We start from the raw sequence: 20,931 nt of genomic DNA on the forward strand, positions 1-20,931 counted from the left end.
AAGCAACATTCCCTGCCAAATAAAACGAATCAGATATTTCACGTGCAGATTCTTCTTCAACATTTTGCCTTGACCAGATCCTTCTGACACCCTTCAGTTTTTACAAGTCTCCCTTTGGGAAGGGAAACTGAAATAAGACTGCAACACACCATCACTGACATTTCAGCATCTCCTTTACCTTGTTTATTTACTTCATCTCCTTTAGCTTTCCTTCCCCAACGTGCATTATGGTTGAGTAAGTTTTGTTACTTTAAAGTTACAGAATTAATTATATTTGTTCTATTTAAAGCACCACTAAGAAACCAAGTAAAATTAGCCCCATTGGAACAGGCTTTGCTATTTAAAAGCCAAAGATGTTCAAATGTTTTAGCCATTTTCAGTCATTCTTCCCCCATGGGGCATGTGGGTGAGGCTCCTGTTATAGTCCCAGCTAAAAGCAGAAAGTGCTCCGTGACTCCTGAACCAAAAGGAGTGGACACTCCCAGTGCCTGATCCCCAGGGCTGTGAGAAAACCCTGGGGAGGCACTGCCAGGCACACAGGACTCGGGATGCAAACACTGCATGAGTCCTGCAGCCACTGTGCTGATGGCCACGATGATGACGATGACACCAGGGAAACCCAGGGGACAGCAACACTCAGAGAGCATTTTGGGGTGTCAGCAGCCAGCTCCAACACGCTCACTAAACCCCAGAAGACCTTAATGAACCCAAAAATATGTTTTTAAGAGGAAGAAAGGTACTTCCTGCCTTGAGGTAGATTCCAAAACCTAAAAACATCCCAAAATAGCTGCGTGGGGCTCTGATTAGAGCAGACAAAAAAATCCCTCTGCCAAACAGCAGGAACCCCTCCCAGCCCAGGCCAGGGCTGTGTGCGTGCTGTAAGCTGGCATGAGCCAGCACTGTCTCTGAAAGGAGCCATCCCATTTTCCATCCAACCATCTGTTTGTTTCCCTCCCGCTGCCGCTCCATGCTTTGTGCCAGCGCAAGAAGCTGCACGACCCACACTGATCAACCATTACCAGGCTGAAAAAAGTTCTTTTTAATATAGTTTGGATGAGGCTGGTTTCACCTGCAGGGATTGACAAGGGCCACCCTGCCCCAGGCTGAGCCCACTTGGTCCTTCCCACGGAGTCAGCCCGAAAACGGGAAATAAGCGGGCAAGGCCTCCTCGTCCTTTAATTTGGCTCGCAAAAATTAATCTCGGAAATCATTCCAACACACCCGCAGTAATGATAAGGAAATATTTCCTAATATGGAATAAAAACTGAATATTGGAGTTGTGCTGCACTCCAGGATTTCCTGCTATTCAGCACAGCTGAGCAGCAGAAGTCTCCCATGAACAGCGGCCGAGATTCAGCTCTCCGCTGCTTTCGACGAGCAGCGAGCGCAAATTCATTTTCCTGACAGGAAAAGGTACAGGCTGAAACGATGTACGGGTATACACAGAATATCCAGGGGAATATATGCATAAACTAAGTCTACCTACACCTATGTAAGTTCCATAACCTACATGTATTTCCTTTGAGAGTTAATCTTTTGTCCATTTCAAGTAGCAAAGAAACTTTTGATCCAGAAGTCACAATCTTGGCTTTCACAAACAACGGGAGACTGGCCACCTAAAGTCTAAAAGAGCAATTCTACTAATAAGGTCACTTCCATCTCAGCTCCACTTGCCTCAGCCTTTGGTGATACAATCACATTCTTTAAGCTCTACTGTCAACAGCTCTGTCCCAAAGTGAGGAGCACATTTTGAGACATTCTGTACTTAAAACACTCACTCATGGGCATGCAGTGACTTACCATAACCTTCCCAAGCTCAATTCTTTCAAATAACTCATTTTATTTTCTTTACTTCTTAAGACAATCCGGCCATTGGAGTTTAGCAGTACCCACTCAAACTGCCTCACTGTGCATGTGTGTGTGGCTGCAGGCAGGACTGCCCCACCCACCCCAGCCTCACAGAGAGGGGACACACGGGTTGTACTTCTGCTCCACCGGCGAGGATGGAGGGCTAGAGCCAGCACCAGGAAGGGAACAGAGGTGCTGGTGTCTCCACATGCTGCTGTCTCCAAGGAGTGCTCCGAGTGGGAGGTCAGCTCAGGACAACACTGGATGACTAAATGAAGCATGAGACCTGATGAGGGAACCAGACCGGCAGTCCCAAGCAGCCACTCCTTTCTTCCAGTGTTTACCACTGGGTGCATTTCCATTTCCCGGGGATAAGAGAAATCAGTAGCTTGCTGGAAAGCCAACAGTGCTCTGCAGTGAAATAGCATTTCATTGCTTGCTTCACCTCACTTGTATCTGTCCTTTCTCCTGGCTTTCCCCAAGTTCCACAGAGCTGCAAATCTTTGTTCTCTCAGAAGTGTCTAAAAACAGGAAGCTCTTCTATTTACTGGAGTAATTACATTCCTGTGCACTTAAGCATTTTCACAGCTTTTAGCAGGTACTTGCATCCAGGAGTAAGAAAATATTGTTTTAAGACCTGTTAAATTAACTGGCATAAAAAAAGCCTGTGCTAAATATCTTGCTGCAATGTTTTGGATCATGAAATAATTACAAACAGAGCAAGGTCAACAATCATAAATCTGCTTCCTCCTCAGTTATTGGTTTTCTAGATAAAGTCCTACTCAGGTCCAATGAAAAATATGTCCCACTCTAAAACATGTACAACCGCATATCACGGGGAATTTCTCTACATCTTTTGTGACCAAGAGGCACAAGTTAGGAAAGAAGCAAAGAATAGGCAAAGAAGCTTTTACCACAGCACCAGTACATGTTTCAAGGAAACTGTATCACTTCTTCAGAAGCCATCCAAGAAGCTCTACTCTTAGATTTTAGGTATTTTGTAAAGCCCTTCTACTTCCTAGGGAGCCTAGGGAAGCAGGACCTTTGGGAATTAGGAGGCACTCTTGCACTGAAGAATGCTTGAGAAGAAGGCACCAAGTTTGCTTTTCCTTTTCACTGATGTATGTTCAAATCCCTGACTCTTGCCAGGCTCTTTTTAGATCCCATCAATCAAATTAAGTAATTACACATGGTAAGTCTGTGCCGGCAAAGGAGCTGACTGCTAAATGAGATGCAGAACATCAGTGCCCGGCCATGGCCTGTGCAGTGCCTCCAGTCAGCATCAATGAGCACAACAGATCCCTCTGGCCCTGCAAACCTGTAAATGCAGGGAGCGTCTGCTGTCAGTGTACAAAACACTGCAGAACAGATGTTTGCCCATTCAAATCCCACTTCATTCCTTTAGCTGGGATATTTGGAGCAGCAGACAGCTGTTGGCACACAGAGCAGACTAACGTGGTGAGGGCCCAGAGATAGAGATGTGTGTGGTTTCTTGATGTAAGAGAGGAGCACGTGGCACCACCCTCCTGGTGCCTGAAGCTGGGAGGCAGATTTGGAATGGTGGGGATGGAGCCGAGCCATACTCTTACCACCAAATCACCAGCACCAGAGGTGGAGAATGAAGCATTATCTCATAAAGGAACCATAATGACAACACCTAATCCCCACAGTGCTAATAAGGATGGCTGAGAAGAGAAGGCTTTACCCTTGTGCCTTATTATCAGACTGGTTTAGGGGAGAACAGTCAATACAACTGTGGTCTTGTATTTCAACATTTCTATCACATCACAAACACACAGCAAGTGGGTAGCTGGGGCTTATCATGACATTTAGAGGTTTGGGTAGAGAGGAAACAGCTCTTGCAGAGGCAGACTGCCTTGTAAAGTCTAAGAGTCTTCCTGCAGCCTTTCTTTCACATCCCAACTGCTCATCTCCTCCAGGGCTGAAGGGCACCAGGAATGCTTTGTTATGACAATCTGTATGTCTACATGATCCCTCCTACATAACTGCATATTTACCCTTCTAGGAAGAGAAAAGAAAGGCAAAAAAGGAATTGCAGCTAGGTGAAAGATGATGAGGTTTGTGATGGGCATTAGTTCCATGTGAGTAGTAATTCTCCAGCCTTGGCCTGGGAAAGTTCACTCAGAACGGGTGCTGTTTTCCTTTAAATTAATCTCAGATATTTGATTCTATTATCTGGTTTCCTAGTTAAAGGAAAAGGGAAAAGGGACAGAAGAGATCTGCTTCAGTTTCTATAAGATATTAAGGCTGTATGTTAAACGTGCATGAAAGGATAAATTTCCAGATTAAAAATTATTAAATAAAATTTCAAGAGCCCAGTTTCCTACGCTTTCAAGATGAAATAGATTATGGCAAGAAAAGCAGAAAAAGACAGCAATTCTCTTGGAGCAAACCTTTCCCACCAAGGAAGCCTGCAGAACAGAAAGCCTTAGAGCACATCCTGAGGGCTAAGCACTCTCTTGACTGAGAAAAGGAGCAGGACTCATTGGTAAAAGAAGGACTCTTCATGGAAGAGGGGTCACCTCAAGCAAAGGAGAAGAAATACTTGTGTTCCTACAGAATAGTTCTCATGGCTCCTTTTCAAGGTGAAAATCTCTACTGCCCTGTAAAGTGACCAAGTGTCATTGTGCCTCCATTTCTTTATCTGTCAAGTGTAGATAAATACAAGTGGAGTTACCTGCAGGAAATCTGAACGGAAATACCAGTTTTGAATAAACAATGGGTCAAGATGGAGACTGGTGGAGTGGCAAATAAAGATGACTTTCAAGCAGTGATCTGAATTGCTCGGTAAGTTGCATACAAGCAGCTATTTCCCATAAATAGTAACCAGAGAAAAACCCAAATAAGCCGTAGGAAGAATGAGATCATTTCCACTTTTGAAATATTATTTAATGTTAACATTTCCTTATGGGGATGGGCCCTATGCTCAAGGCCCTCACACAAAAAGGACAAACATTGCTGCCAAGTCCTGCTTCAAGGACTTGTCAGGGCAGGTCTACAATTGGTTCTTAGAAAGACAAGTCCCCTCCTCTCCAATGGGCTGATCCCTCAAGTCCCAGCCACACACTCCAACAGTTTTCCTAATAATGCAGCCACAAGCCAGTTAGGGCAATTCAGCAGCCTGACAAAATTAATCTACCAACCAGCCCATGCTCTTGTGAAAAGAAGACCACTCTCCCATAAGATCAGCAAATTGGTGTGTCCCATCCTCCAACTCTGCAAATTCAGTGAAAGGGGGGCAATTAAATAAGGACAGGCACAGAGGACAAGGGGGAGCAGAGCACTGTCCCTTTTGCAGGCAGCCAGACTTGGACTACATCCCAGTAAAGTCTGGATACACTTGTGGCAGTGGGAGGACAGGGCTGTCCCTTTGGACAGAGGCCATTTATGTCAGATTGGGTGCAACAGAACCCCCGGAGCCCAACGGTGACAACTGTTACACAAACACTGACTCTCACCAGAGTCACATCCCTCTTGCCCCCACTTTGGCTGGATCCATTTGGAAAGGGGCTGGTGGAGAGGAGAGCTGTGCAAAGCTCTCAAAACAGAGGCTGTCTCTACTTTCTGAACACAATCCATTTGATTCTGATGGAAACGGTCAGGGTGAGGCTAACCATGCTGAACAGCTGAGCACCCATCCACATGCTGCACTCTCCATGGATCACCCCAGCCACATTTACAAAGTCCAGGAAGGGTTTGTACCATGTGCTGCTCCCGTTTGCCTTGTGAACTCTCCCAAGTTCTCCTCCTGGGGCACTGCTCGGTTCCTGCACGCTGGGCAAAGCCCAGCATGGACAGCAAGCTCAAACAGCGATGCTGAGCTGCAGCAGAAGCACAGACACAGCCTGTATTTGAACCTGAATAGTTTTATGGTCACTCAAAGACTTAAAGCAATGCCCGGCACTTGAGCTATGGGAACACATCAGGAACATCCACTTAAATGCCCATCCTAATTTCTCACTCATTCCTTAATGCATCCCCTCTCAGTGTACTCAAACAATCTCCCAGAAGAGTCACCAGCTCAGGTATCCCTAGCAAAACCTCTAATGGTGACTTGAAGTGGATAAATACTGCAAAATAAAACCACATTAAATTGCTGTCATTTGCCAGTGATGCAAGCATTGAAACCATTAATATCTGGAGTTTTCTGTTTCCAATTGCAGATGATGTATGCAGAGGAAGGATGCTCTTGTGGCTACAACACAGGAAACTGCATTAAGCAACAGATGATCTGGATTCTATTTTATTTCCTATGTGCAAAAGCAAACCATACAGAAAGAAAAAAGAAAATATGTACCTAGGGTGTGCCTCAGTTACCCTAAAAGAAAGCAAACATCATTCCTGTAGCCAGCAGATCACGTTAGGAGGCTTAAGGAGTTCACAGGCATATTAAGAAGTTATTATTCATTCTGAAAAATCATTATTTAACCTAAAACATATGAGATGTGTGGGCCGTCCATTGTAAATGCGCTTGTGCGAGCTGCCCATTCGAGGGCTGCAGCCAAGCACGGATCTGTATCTTGCGGGGTTGGAAGGGTGTGTGGTAAGATAAACACCTGATTCGCCTTGCACTGTCCTAAAGACGGGGCTAAAATCTCACCATGAATTCAGAAACAGGGAAAATACACGGGAAAGAGCAACAGGAAGGATCACTGAATATCAGTGCTCTGCAAGAAGCCAAATTTGGTGATAGCATTTCCCAGCTGAGCTACAACAGCGTTGGAGAAATGCTGCTCCTGTGAGTCCAGCTGAGAGCATTCCCCCAATGACTCCCCAGTCCATGTTTACATATTCTGTTGCTCATATGCAAATAATATTATTCAGCTGCCCTTTAAAGTACTGATAAATAGGTAACCTTTGGAAAGTTTTACAGTTTTCCGGTAAAGCCACATGCAGTAAAAGGAATGTGGTTTGTCATATTGATATAGCACAGGGTAAGAGAGAATATGTCCCAGTTTCACAAATCACAAGGAAGCATCTGCTCTGCTCTATTCACTTCTGAAAATGTAAGGAGCACCAAAAAATAAAGAGAAAGTAGTCTAATAAAGTAGTATTAGCACAGAATCAAAAACATTTACATCTGTGATTGCTCGGATGATTAATTATTGCTTTAACTGAGCCTTAAAATATACTTTAACTTGCACTCATTTACAAAATGAAGAGCAAGTGAAATCCCTTATTTTAGAACTACCCCTGGCAGTCAGAAAAGGTCTGGGAAAAACTAGCACTCTTTACTCCACAGATTATGCTCCATTGATATTGTGCCCTACCTCCCTAGCCTAGATCCATAATAAAAAATTCATTACTCTTCCCAGATCTAAGATGGTAACTCAGGGCTGGAAGCAAGATCTGGAGGCTAGTCTACTTCCCCCCCGCCCCGCCCCATGCTCTTGAGTAAATTTTGCAAAATAAATTATGGAAATTTCAACAAATCCTGAAAGCAAAGGGAAGCTGCTCTGCTGGCAGCCTCCAGGAGGGAAGGTGTGCCCTCCCTCTTCCCAGCATGCCCAAAGCTGCAAAGGTCTTTTGAGGTTGCTAGCAAGCCTCAAGCTGCTTTCCTCTCCTCTGGGTTATCCCTCGTGTTAATACTGCCACAAAGGATCTCCATCTTGCAATGAACTGGAGCTGCAGGCTTTATTCTGCTTCCCTGTGTCATGTACCTTCCTCTCAGCCTTCAGGCAAATTATGTTTTGCCCCTTTAAAAATATTTTCCAACCAGATCTCGAGGTACTTTCCAAAACAGAAACATAAAAACACATGATCTTGATAATACCAGTCAGCAACTGTATCACCTGGACTGAGAAGCAAACGAAGCAAACCTAGCCTTCAGTCCTGGCAGGATTTTGAATGTCTACGAGCCAGGGATGATTCCTGACTGGTAACAAGTATCCACAGCAGCCTTTGGGAACAGACCCCTCCATTCGCTAGCAGAAATACATCCAAGATAGGGGAGAATCCTAGAGTCAGCATGGCTGGAAAAGACCTGCAAGATCAAGTCCAGTCCTTGACCAAACACCACCACATCAACTCAACCACAGCACTAAGTGCCACCTAAAATAATTTCTTGAAGACTTCCAGGGATGGTGAGCCACACGTGCTGACAGAGCACCCTCCACATACAGTTCTCAAACAATGCAGAAAATTTCAGTCTGATTTCAGAAACACAGAAAAGAAGGCATAACAAAATTAATCAGAACCACCAAAACATAAATGAAATCAAAAGTTAACTATCCAGAAACTGAGGCACAAAGAGTAACTTGCAGAAGCTGCCAAAAACCTGAAGGGAGAGTTGAGACCCAGAATCGGTGCATTAGTCCTGAATCTCACCTTGAGTTTAGTATTACAGTCAGATGGGGTCAGCGCTGGGCTAAGACTCACTGCTCCTCTGGCAAGGTGGCACACAGACACACGTTTGAAAAATAAAGTGTGTGCACTTCAAGAACATAAAAATGCTTTATGGAATCCTATTTTTAACACTAAATGCCACAATGAACTATGGGAAAATCTAGAATTACAGCAGGAAACAGAAGAAAAAGCTCAGTTGACCCGAGCCCGGGGATTTTTCAGAGGTGCAACTGCAGAGGATCACAGGAGCCCTGGGGCTCTCGAAGCTGCTGTTGAGGGAGCACATTCTTCACGCTCTTCTGGAGAAAAACAAATAGATCCTGACCACACTGCTGGCAAAACAAAAGGAGGCTGGGAATTCACAAGTTCATTCGTGCACCTGCAGGGATATTTGACAAAAGTGAACTCACTAGATCCTGTTATTGTTGACATTTCATCTGCCACAGGGAGCTACTCAGAAGTCACACAGCAGTAATCAGGGTGTTCATTCGAGGCAGCACAACTGCAAGTCCACTCAAGCCTTCCATGCACCTGTAATTTTCTCCATCTGTAGTCACCCTTGCAGGAGGCAGAAGCAAACATCTCCTCCCAGCACTTTTCCAAATCCACTGACTACCCAGGATGGTTAAGATGTCAAACTGCCTTGGATGTGCAACTTTTAAACACCCAAGGACAGGTAGATGAATCCTGCCTGGTATCTGACACAAAGCCAGCTCTCATTGTGATGAGGATATCTGGAAGGAGTCTTTGGATTCAGCAGTTTGCTTCCCCTCATCATCTCCAAAGCCTCTCTATTTGTTGGCCAAGCCTTGTAACAGGTTTCTCAAGCACCTCTGGAGACCCATCCTCAGCAAACAGTCCTACAGCAAACAGATCCCACTTTCAATCAAATTATGTTCCAAAAGCCCAGTGAAGCAAACAAAATAGGTGTCATCCCTCCTCCCCTCATCCCCATCTGCACCACAGGACACTGGACCCCCCAGCAGAAGAGGGCCAGACAAGTCTGTCATGTGGATAGGCACAGCTCCCACCAAATGTAAGACAATTTGAATCCAACTGTGGCTTGAACATCTCGTTATTTTTACAGCTTTTAACTCTGGGCACCTCAGACAGTAAAAATATTCTCCACATAAAGAAAGGAGATGAAGATCTGAAGCTCTAAATATAGTGTTTGCTAAAAATACCTCTTTGGAGACATCCCTTGCCAAATAGGTGCCAAAACTTCAAAGGCTGAATTATCATGTTGACATATTTGAAATGCAAGTTGTTATGATTCTTGTGAGGCATGGCTGGCAGGCAGAGATGGCATCTTTCAGCTCCAAGACCTGGTCCAAGCAGTAACTGGAAATAGCTCTTTGGTGGCTTACGTGAAATGAATCAAGGGATCTCAGTCCAGCTCTCAGCAGATTAGGAACCACAAAAGCATCTGTAAGAGTCACTTCCTTTGCTGATACCATTCTAAAGGCCAAGGACTGAATAAGGTAGGTAAACAGAATTATTCCCCCTCAAAATAGCACTGTCCTTGAAAACACAAACTGCTTTTATCCAGCTTCTTTTGTGAGAGCATCTCATTGCATTTTTACTAAATATGAACTAATCTAAGTATTCCTTTAAGTAATATCTGAAACCAAACACTTTACCAGTAGTAAAGCCCATGACCTGCTGGCTCCCAACATGCTAGAACCATGCAAAAGGAGAGCAGGAATATTCCCATCCCACATTCTAACTGCATTTCTTTCCGGAGCCAGCAGAAGTTTCAGAGCTCTTGAGCACTTTTCTTTAAGAAAATTTAGCACAGAAACAGAGGTTCACCTTGAACCGACCACGTAATTTCAAAGAAATCAACCATTAGTTGTATTTGCCTTGTATCTTGCCAGTAAAAGGGCATGAAGCAAATTATACAAATTTAGAAAACTATGTAACAATATTTTAGACTCTGCTTTAAGGAAACAAAGTAATTTTAGCTGGATGTGTCACAAACACAATTCAGAGCAACAGCTTTGAAAGCATCAGTTGATTCCATTAATAAGTGGGACCTTTTGCATTGGGATGGCACGAGGTAACTGAATCTAATCACACAATATTAGGGGATTGGTGCTGCTCAGTAAATTCAGAGATGCCAAGCTGAGCAAAAAGAATGTGTTTCATTCACAGATGAAAGCCTTCTGAATTTTGGTGCTTTGTAAACAGCTGCTAAACTGATTGAACAATGCCAGGGAAGTACACAGGGTCAAATGTGGTCAGTACCTCAGAGTACCATGTTTCAATATTGAAAAAGCACTCATGAAAAACACCTCAGTACACTCATATCTGCCTAGCGCTTCAAAAAATGTCTTAAGTAACCAAAACAGAGGCGGGATTATTCTTTGTCAGCCCCCTCTCCCTCAAAGCTGATGAGAATTATACCACCAAATTCAATATGGGTAGTAGATTTATTTAAAAAAAAAAAAAAAAAAAAAGAAAATGAGGATTCCTGGTTAGAATCAGCATTGACTGAGGTACCAAAGGAAATTAAAATAATTACAAGAAATTCTTAGCTGTTTGTTTTACTCACACATTAGTCAATGCCATTAATCTGGAAGGCCATTGGAATGCATTCAGTAAAGCTCCCTTAGCTAAATTTTATTTCATTCAAGACCCTACAGTCAGGGGGTCTGTAGCACAGGCTACATCCTGATCTATCCAAGGAAGGGAAAACTGGAGGGAAAAGCCAAGGCAGGTGCTTGCTATAGCACAGGACAAAAAGGCGCTGTTTCCCTGCCTTGGATGTACATAAATGCTGGCAGCCCACTTGTGTCAGTGACTTCATCTTGTAAAACAGGTGCTCTGTTGACAAGATCATCCCCACCCCTGAATAGAAGGAAGCTGCACCCAAAGCACCAATTCACATGTTCCAGACAGGAGTCTGGCCTTCCATCCAAGACAAATATGGAGCTAGAGCTGCACTGCTCCTTCTTGGGGTTTATCAGTTTGCAATATCTGAGGAGGATTTACTTTAGGATTCAAGGAGAAGGGGGGTGGGTGGCCCTTAATTAACCAATCTTTGTGAAAAAACCCAGCCTTGCCTTGGCATCCAAGTGAGGGAGGGAAAGCACTTGAATTCCACACCAACATAAGAAAATCTCATCCTGAAACTGCATTCTCCAGCTGCACACAGGCAGATTCACTCTCCCTAATGTCCTGAGTAAGGATACACAAGCTTTTTATCTTCTCGGTCTGTATATCTTTAAAGACGACACAACTGATGAAGAATCCTTCAGCAAAAGAACCAAGAAAATATATTTATGCTCTGATTCTCATACTGAGAAAATTACAGGGATAGAGAAATAAGAAAGACACTGACAGGGCTGATTTCAAAAATTAGCTTCTACAAGGAAAAAATACAAATAACACTAACAGCTTTCATTTTCTTGGTTTTTTTCTTGAAGGAAAACAGTATAAGCAAAATTGTCATTATAATTCTTCTCCTGCAGGCCTTGCTTCCTAAGCAGCACAAGCTCATTCCATGCCTGGGAGTCAACACCTGAAACTGGACTGAACCATAAACAAAATTGAAATTGGCTTTCTAAATATTGCTGCTTGTTTAACAAAAAAGGCAGAGAGAAAATTAGCTAAAACTACTTATCTTTATTAGAGTATAACAATCCCCCCCCAATTATTCCATAATTACTTCCCTTTTCTTTGACTTTCCACTATGATTTCAATCCTTTCAAATGCAGTGATCCAAAGTACACATTAAAAAAGTGTGTCCATTGGTCATTCCCCAGATGTTCCTTTTGACTATAAAGATCATTATACAGAGTGGAATGTTATTTTGCTTATGTGTACATAAAAAGGGGAAGCATATTTCTTCTATGCACCCTCACAAAGGCCAGAGTTTTGCACCTTACTGAGGACCAAAGGTGAAGGCAGCAGTATTTTTGGCAGGCTCCAAGGAACCTCTTTGCAGCAGAGGTGCTCAGTAAAGTTATTCTGTCAGCAGCCAGGCTGCAGCACAAGCTGTGAGCAGCAGCTCCAGTCAGTGCTGTAGGTCAGTGTGTATTCAGACAGGAGAAATTCTCTCTTCCCTGGTTTTGGTGATAAAATGTTCATCTCTTTCTCCTGAACTCTGAAAGGGATTTGTTCTTTCTTTTTTCATGTGCCACTACAAAAGTGGCTTATGTGTCTGTGAGCAAAATCAAACAGTTCACATGAATCAGGTGCCCTCTGGGATTAAATGGGGCTTAAAGATATCCAAGTGTGAGCCTAAGACTGGAGTTCTGAATGAACCTCAGCTGCCAGAGACAATGCTTACAACACTTTCAGCCTGACCTGGGAGCAGGGAACAGGGCAGGTTGTACTCGGATGCCTCCTGAAAAACCAAGTGAAAGTTCCTTTAGGTCACCCTACACCAACATCAGCACCACCAACCCTCACTGAAGGAGCTGGGATTAGACCTGAAATACATTAACTTAAATATCCACATACTGGTCAAGCCCACTAACACATCCATGGGCTGAAATTCTCTGCACTGATCACATCAGTACGGCATTCATTTCACACCCCTCACTGTGACAAAGCCCAGAGCAAGGTGGGAGGATGAGAGGACACATCATCATTCCTGTCACAAGAAACTTTCATGCAAGTCCAATGCATCCATCACATGCCAGGTATAACCAACCCTTTGGAAGTGCCAGGATTTACCTGCTCAAATTGCTTAGCTGGTAAACACATTCTAATCCTCACCTGGACACCTCCATCCTTCTAAATATGACTACCATGCCAGCACAGCTGGAATCCAAGGATTCATCCCACAGGTTTGTTCTCCTGTAACACTTCCTCTTGAAGCAATGGATGACTGCTGCCTGTAAACACTGTTAATTACTGAGAACTAGAGCAGTCAACAACTGGTACAATGTAAGAAAGGTAAAAAATTTTCCAACTTCTTTGAAGATTTGCCAGCAAAGCTTGCCAATTTAAAGCGTTCCACTTTGTTCTTTTCCCTTTATCACTGGCTCATGGGGGAAAAAAAAGAGAGAGAGAGGAAAAAGATTTAACAGTCAGAAGAATCCCCTTCTGTATTCCCTCCATCTTCCAAACAACTGGTATTGGTTTTCCAGATCTCCTTCTCAAAATTCAGTTCTGGCAATTCCATCTCTTACCTGAAACTTTCTGAAGATGTTTGTTCCTACTACCACAGCTCATCATAATTCATATGGAATCATAGTGATTTCCAACCTGTGCTCCAGAGGGCTGGGAGGTGGATGATGGGCTGAGAATGTGTTGGGCCAGACAAGCAGTTCAAGCTCTGGGGTTCACTGAACTTGGGAACTACAGCCTCAACCTCTGTGGCTTATTGTCATTTTGTCCAACTTCAACTTCACTTTTATTTCACAAAGAATAAGCAACTTACAGGTGATTATTCCAGGTGTTCTTAATATAATTGTTGCTCTTTTTTCTTTTTAAGAAGGGAAAAAACAAAAACAAACAAACCCAAAACAAAAACAAAAAACAAACAAAAAATCAAACAAACAAAAAAACCACCAAAAACCACACCACAGAAAAGTTTCCAATTGCTACTTAGGCAATTTTGCAGTGAGGTCAGCACATCCAGACTACAAGTGGGCTAAGATGCTCAAGTGAGACAGACTTTATGTGATCTCTCCTTCTCTGTTAAATTAAACACAGAGCGGGAGTGTCCATACAATAATTAACCATAAGAGGAACCATCAACATAAAGTGGTCCTTTATATTCTTTACTAACAGGAGATTAATGAAGAACTCCTGTTTTAATAAACCTCAATTCTCTGCCGTTAGTCACTACTTCCTAAGACTACCTGTGGCTGTGAAGATTGGGGAAGGACTAAACAATAAGACTTTACTAGAAATTATGCTTACAATATGATCAGGTTTGGTTGGTTTGTTTCTCTCCTCTCCTCCCCAAAAACGTGAATATGAATATTTCCTTTCCTATAGCATCCATGGAAATGGAGATACAAGCTAGCACTAATTTCATGAAGTGAAGGAAATTAATTAAACTATCAGCAGACAGATTAGTCTAGCAAGAGAAATTTTCTTTAGGCACAAAAAACCTTTTGATTTACACAAGTGAAACGTGGCAAGTCGGTCAAAGAACAGCCACTCACCTGTTCCACCAGAGCTCTTTTTCACTTCAGTGGAACCAACCAAGCACAAACAAAACCAATAAAAACCAGTGAGAAAGATGCATGTTAATGACACCAGAAATGATAAAATTCCTTTTTCACCTTATCTTGAAAGTCAGAATTTGCTGTGATGCACTTGACTGCCTTCCAAGACATGCAACGGTGGGATCTGCACCACAAGGCAACTTTACTGCAGATCAATCACAGACTGGTTGGGCTTGGAAGGGACCCTAAAGAGCTTCCCCTGCCATGGGCAGGGACACCTTCCATTATCCCAGCTTGCTCTAAGCCCTCTCCAACATGGCTTTGGACAGTGCCAGGGATGGGGAAGTCACAGCTGCTCTGGGCAACCTGTGCCAGGGCCTTAACACCCTCACAGGGAACAATTTCTTTCTCATATCCCATCTAAACCTGCTCTCTGTCAGTGTGAAGCCATTGCCCCTTGTCCTGTCACTCCAGGCCCTTGTCAAGAGTCTCTCTCCATCTTTCCTGTGGGCTCCCCTTAGGCTCTGGAAGGCCACAGTGAGGTCACCCCAAAGCCTTCTCCTCTCCAGGCTGAACCATCCCAATTCCCTCAGCCTTTTAAACTGCCTTGCTAAGTCTCACCAAGAGCATTTGCTACACCAGTGTCTGATAAGCAACAGCCATTACTCCACTAAACAGGAATGTGCTTTAACAGCTGCCTGTTACCTGTCTGTGCCAGCCATGGCTCTCATTGCTGAATGTCCCACAGAGAGCCTCATGTGCAGAACACAAAATTCCCTTATAGTTCCAGATTTTACAGCTTATTAAATCATACTTTTAATTACTGTTAAACAGGCTTCGTTCCACATATCCAGTTGCTACTGTTGGAAGAAACAGGCATTCCCACTAAATTCTTACCTTATGATTAAATTTGTTCTCCTTCCCTGCTCTGTGAACACCACATAGCACAGAACAGAGCAATCTCAAACTTCAAGACACATCAGCTGTCTTTAAACAATGCGGTGAAACGCTTTTGTCTGGGGAGCTACTAATGTAAGCTTTCCTCTCCATACAGGACTCAGCAGGCCAAAAATTAGTGACATTTTAAGTGGAACAATTCTTTCATCGTCAGCCTGATATTTGGCTGCCGTTCTGGTTACCTCCCTTATAAGGCACCAGCAAGAGGGAAGGGCAGGGAACACCTTATGCAATTGTTCATTGTAAAAAGTAATTAAAACAAATTTTAAGAAAAGTCTGTAATAAACACTTTTCCAATACACAAAAGACAAAAGGAGCCTGATGCCATTGGTCTAAGGTCTGCCACTTTTACTGGGCTAATCTGGGAAAAGGGAATTTCTCCTGAAAGGAAAGGTTTTCTTCAGTTTTTATGGGAAAAAGTGGAACACTGAAGCCTGGGAACTGTCCCTGCCTTCCCCAGAGTCTGGTTCAAATCTAGCTAATCAGCCAGAGGCAGCTCTGCACTGAGTAATAAAGGGGCAATACTGGGACACCCCCTGTCCCCTCCTCTGTGCAGGCGTGATCCACGGAAATCTAAGACATCTAATTCCAAGTTCAGCTTCAAACAAGGGGAACGGGGTTCTGTGGTGAGACCATCCAGCTCTTGGCTGATTTGTACACAACAGCCCTCCTGCAGACAAGGAAATATCCTTTGGAATTTACCTATCAGTTCAGCTGTGAGTAGGTTTTTACTAGTGAAGTCATAAAAACACTGAGATTTTCTACTCACAGAACAGACTCAAGAGTTTTCGAAGTGGCAGTGGTCTGGCAGGAAGAGGCCCTGTCTGTCCTTTGGGGGGTCCACAGTGATCCTGGAGCAATCTCATGGCACAGCACAAGCGTGCCAGAGAAGCAGTCTCACTCTGTTGTATCAGGGACAGGGATATGGAGCCCGCACCACCAGCAGAGCCCCCTAAGCACACCCAGCTCCCCACTTGTGACAAGCTGCTCCTGCCACACCACTTTCCTTTGCTGTTCCTGCCTTCAGCAGTCACTCAGGGCAGTCAGGCATCTTGCTGGTGATGACTTTCCTTCCCTCCTCGTCCCTTGGTTACGAGAATGGAAGTTATGACTACTGCCCCTTCCATACACTCCCGTGTTTGCAAGCCGAACGTCTGCAACTCCTCTGGTTTGGCACGACCCAATACCTTCATTTTAACTGCAACCAACTGTGTTTCTCATAAGCATTATCTTACTACAGTGGCTCAAAAAAAGGGCCTTCAACCAAGTACAACTTCCTGGGAAGGCCAAGTTTTCCAAGTGTTTGTCTGGGGGATGGTTGGCTGGGTTTTGTTTTCCTGCCAGGAGATTTAATTGCTAAAATACCTTGGCTACTTAATGTGACATTACACACGGTGCTCTCAGAATTGCAAACAGCTCTCTTTATTACACACAGTAGAAAAAGGTATCGCAACCTTTCATCTGGTCAAAGATAAGATTTTTTGTTTCCCCTTCTGTGGAAGGAAATTCAACACACTCCAGTATGGCAAGGTCTTTGCTAGGACTGGAGCTCCTCTACAGCATGTCAGTGATCACAGGCTCAACCTCTGGAACATAAGAGACACAGCTAATATAAGTTGCAGTACAGAACACACTCTTCCTCTCCCATATAGATTCGAGTTATGCCTTGCTTTCCTCCCTCCTATTCATTCTGTCACCTTTGGTAAACTCCATCTGTTTGCACAACCTGCACACACCAAACTCTTACTTCATCTTGGCTGTCTTGTGTTATTAAAAGGTGAATAGTTGATTCCCTTTTTACTACTTGTGAAATCCCATAAACCCAGGCTACCATTTTAACCAACCAGTGCTCCTTTTACTGGTGAAAACATAAAGACAAGTGTTCCTCAGACAACCAAAATCTGATAAAAGTACTCTTCCAAATTCTAGGTATCTCTTTTCTTCACATTCTGATCACTTGTAATTCTCATAAAACCATGGGTCAGCTAACAAATTTGCAAGTTTGTAGGCACAAATATTAAAAGCATACAACACACACTAAGTTTCAAGTCTACAGTTCAAACCAGAACATAAAATCCAAAATATAAATTACCAAGAAATCAGAAAATCATACTTGAAGCATAAAAAAATATTCATTCCTGATCCACTGTTTTTCTTTGCTTTTTTTAATCTGTAAAAAGTATTTAATGAGCTATCAATGCATGCCTTACAAGATTACCCGATTTCACAAGTAAGGCAGCATTAACTATGACTGCCCATTTTAATGCTTCCCATACTGAGCAAATTATTTATGACGAGGAAACCGAGTTTTTCTCGATCACTTATTTCTTCCCCTACTTCCTGTTTTGTTTCATATTGTTAGGAGGAAAATGTTCTACTACTTCCCCAAGCAAATACAGGAGCAGTGGGACTGCCAAAAGTTATTCTGTAGTTCTAAACTACAGAATTTTCTGTACCAATCAAATTATAAAGTCTGCACTGCTACATTTGACACCTAATTTCTGAGTCTCCAAGACAAGACTCTACCACCTTGAATACAGTTCACTATTTAAATTCATAATACAAAATAAATAACTCTCCCCTGAGTTCCTACCCCACAATATCAAATTGACTTACCCCGGTGTAACAATTTTTTGCACAACAAAAGCTATTATTTAATCACCAGACTTTGAAAAATTCTGCACCAACCAATCTCAGAAATTAGACTCCAGTTATTTATCAAACCCATATTTTCAAGCCACCGCAATGCAATTACTGCTAGTGGCAGGTCTGCCCTAAGTGCAGCTATATGTTGAAATGAGCAACAAGAGAAGATTAAATGATTGTGCGGACAATTGTATGTTTGATTTATGTCAACTGCCATTACCCTAAGACACAAAGCCTCTTTCTGGGAGACTAAAAGCAAACCATTTACCATATAATATCAGCTTAGCAGGCTTTGTGCTGATGAATACTGCATTCAGAGAAGCAATTCTTTTCATTGCAATTTCCACGTCTACCCTGCATCTTCTGGAATACAAATATCAAAGTTTATCAACCGGCTTCACATTTTAACTAATGCTCAGCTTAAACTTGGTGGGAAAAACAACATTTTTACTGGAATAAACATGGACTGAGCACAAACTGAATCTGTAGAGAGAAGATAAGCTTTGAAAGCAAGACAAAGCCAGGGGACACAGACGGTGACTAAGCTTCTTGTGGTCACCACAGGATTCAAGAGCCATCCCAAACTACAGCAGTAACCTAAATGATTAAAAAAAAACCTCCCACCCGCCATTCAAACTTTGGGGACAAAAAGACAGAGGAGCCAAGGGAGGCTACACAGAACTCCTGAGAAAGAACAGGTAAGCAAAACTCAGCCACATGCACCGTGCATGCCCCGAACTCCAGCGTGACATCCCATATTGCTCCAATCCAGGAGAGTCCCACCAGGGATTCCACTGTGGATCAGACCGCTGAGGTCAGCACCAAAAGCTCACACAAGCAGGTCCACATCAAATCATCTGACTGAAATCCAAAATTTCACTTCTCCTGGGGACATTCCCTCACCAAGAGCATAGGCCTGGTCCAAGTCCACTTCAAGTTAATGATGGGGTGTGGGTTTCCTGGGTTTTTTTAAGAGAGATTAACTTTCTGGGGAAAAAAAAAAAAAAAAAAAAAAAAAAAAAAAAAAAAAAAAAGGCAGAAGGAAATAAAGCATGATACCTGTCCTCTGTAAATATTTGCTTCTGAATTCTGCTTAGCTAGTGCCTTGGGATTTGTCTTCCCCTCAAATGTTTGAGAAATAAATGTTTAGAATTTTTTTGAGCTCTCTTAAGCAAAAGTATTTAAGCTGAACATACAGTATGCCATGTACATTATGAAGAACAAATGAGTTCACAGAGCTATGCAAATTTGACTTTTCCTATCCAAGACATTTCTTAACAAAGCCAGGAAAATGTCTACATATGGCACAGAAGGTAAAACTGCAGCAATTCTATTGGATATAGTAACAGATTTCTCACATGAGGGTGCCCACTGATCATCACTTCTCAGGTCAGTAGCCTCTGGGTTCCTATTTCTTTTCACTCTTTCGAGTAAAATTAAAGCTGATATTCTTTCATTCCTGAAGCATAAGGAATGAAAACTATTTTTCAGATTCCTGTATATATTCAGACATCTTTTATGGAGCAGGCACAACAACTTAGCGAGATTTATTAGCCTTATAAACACCCATAAACAAGATCTCTCTGCTTTAAGTGACTTTAAAAAACTGTAATCAAAACACTGAATCAGCGTACCTGACAAACCCCAAGATCTACAGACAACAAAAACCCCACTGCTCTCCAAAAAGAAGGTAAAAGCAAAACAGATACATCCCACCAAATACCTTACAGGAAACTTATCTTAAAAAAATTATATATATATATATATATATATATATATATATATATATATATATCTCAAACGTCGACATTGCTTTCGATTCAGAGGCTGCAGCAAGGCTCATTTATTCCCAGTCAGGATTTTGCAAGAGGAAGCCAGGTACATCAGCGGAGGCACGCGTGTGAACTCTGCTATTCTAACCCAAGGCGTTCCAGATCAAGTAAAACCAAACAACTGCGAGACCTCTGTAAGCTCTTAGCATTTAACTTTTACCTGAGTCAATGAGAATTGTCTAAAAACACAGAGCACGAGCCGGACGGACAAACCACGGGGGCCTCAATCCCGAACTCGTTCGGCTCGGCAGGTTTGAGATCTGCTCCTCCAGCGAGTGGAAACTTGCGAAGGTTGTTTGCTTTTCTAAGCGCATTACGGAGATAATTTCGTCCCTCTATTTATTTATTTCTAAAGAAGGCAGGACACCCTTAAGCCCAGAGCCACGTTCTGGAGCACGAGTACAGCCCAGCCCTGACCCTGCCGGCGGGGTCTCCGCACAGCCCCGGCCCCGCTCCCCCCGCCGGGCTCACCTCCGTCCCCGCACCGACACCTCCGGGGGCACCTCAGCCTCCCGGCCGGCGGCACACGAACAAATCACCGCGGGGGCAGCGAGAGGAGCCACCCCAGGGGCCGCGGAACGAGTCACAAGTCACCCCGCGGGCAGGGGGACGAGTCACACGAGGGGCAGGCGTGCGAACTGCCCCGCAAGCCCAGATCGTCCCGGCAGCCGAGGCTGAGGCTGCGCTCCCACAGCCTCCACGGCGATGGCTGCTCCTGCTGCCTCACGGCGCGGGGGGAGGAAAGAGGGAAGGCGGGGGAGATTCCCAGTGTCCAGCGGCAGCGTGCCAGGGCTGTCTCCGCGGGCAGCGCCGGGGCGGAGGGCGCCCGGCTGCCCTCAGGACCCGGCTCCCCTCAGGACTCACCTCCCGCCCGGTCCGAGCGCGGCGCCGCCCCCGCGCTAATGGCAGCGGGCGGGCCCGCGGCGGGGGCCGATGTTTACCCGCCGGCTCTCGCGAGAGCCGCGCGCCGCCGAGCCCCGCGCCGCCATTGGCCGCGCCCGCCGGCGCGCGCCGCCCGCCCCGCCCCTTGCCGCCCGCCCCGGCCGGCCCCGCGCCCCTCCGCGGCGGCGTCCCGGGATGGGAGCGAGGGGCAGGGAGCGAGCGGCCGCCGGTGCCGGGCCATCCCAGAGACCGGACGGTGCTGGGATACCCCC

The 20,931-nt window shown here is 44.2% G+C and overlaps 1 protein-coding gene across 3 annotated transcripts in view; it reads right to left on the reverse strand.

Moving 5' to 3' along the window:
* The window catches only part of STK38L (serine/threonine kinase 38 like), a 45,403-nt gene extending 24,717 nt beyond the window's left edge, over window positions 1–20,686 (reverse strand). Inside the window, exon 1 of one of the 3 annotated variants that reach the window (XM_040062436.2) lies at window positions 20,642–20,686. The gene's annotated coding sequence lies outside the window, so the exon portion shown is untranslated. Of the gene's footprint in view, window positions 1–20,248; window positions 20,489–20,641 lie in introns of those variants that run through there. The other 2 variants (XM_040062437.2, XM_058420318.1) reach the window with 2 other exon arrangements.
* Window positions 20,687–20,931: the final 245 nt, after the last annotated feature.

The sequence above is a fragment of the Hirundo rustica genome, chromosome 4 (genome assembly GCF_015227805.2).
Source record: "Hirundo rustica isolate bHirRus1 chromosome 4, bHirRus1.pri.v3, whole genome shotgun sequence".
Lineage (NCBI taxonomy): Eukaryota > Metazoa > Chordata > Aves > Passeriformes > Hirundinidae > Hirundo > Hirundo rustica.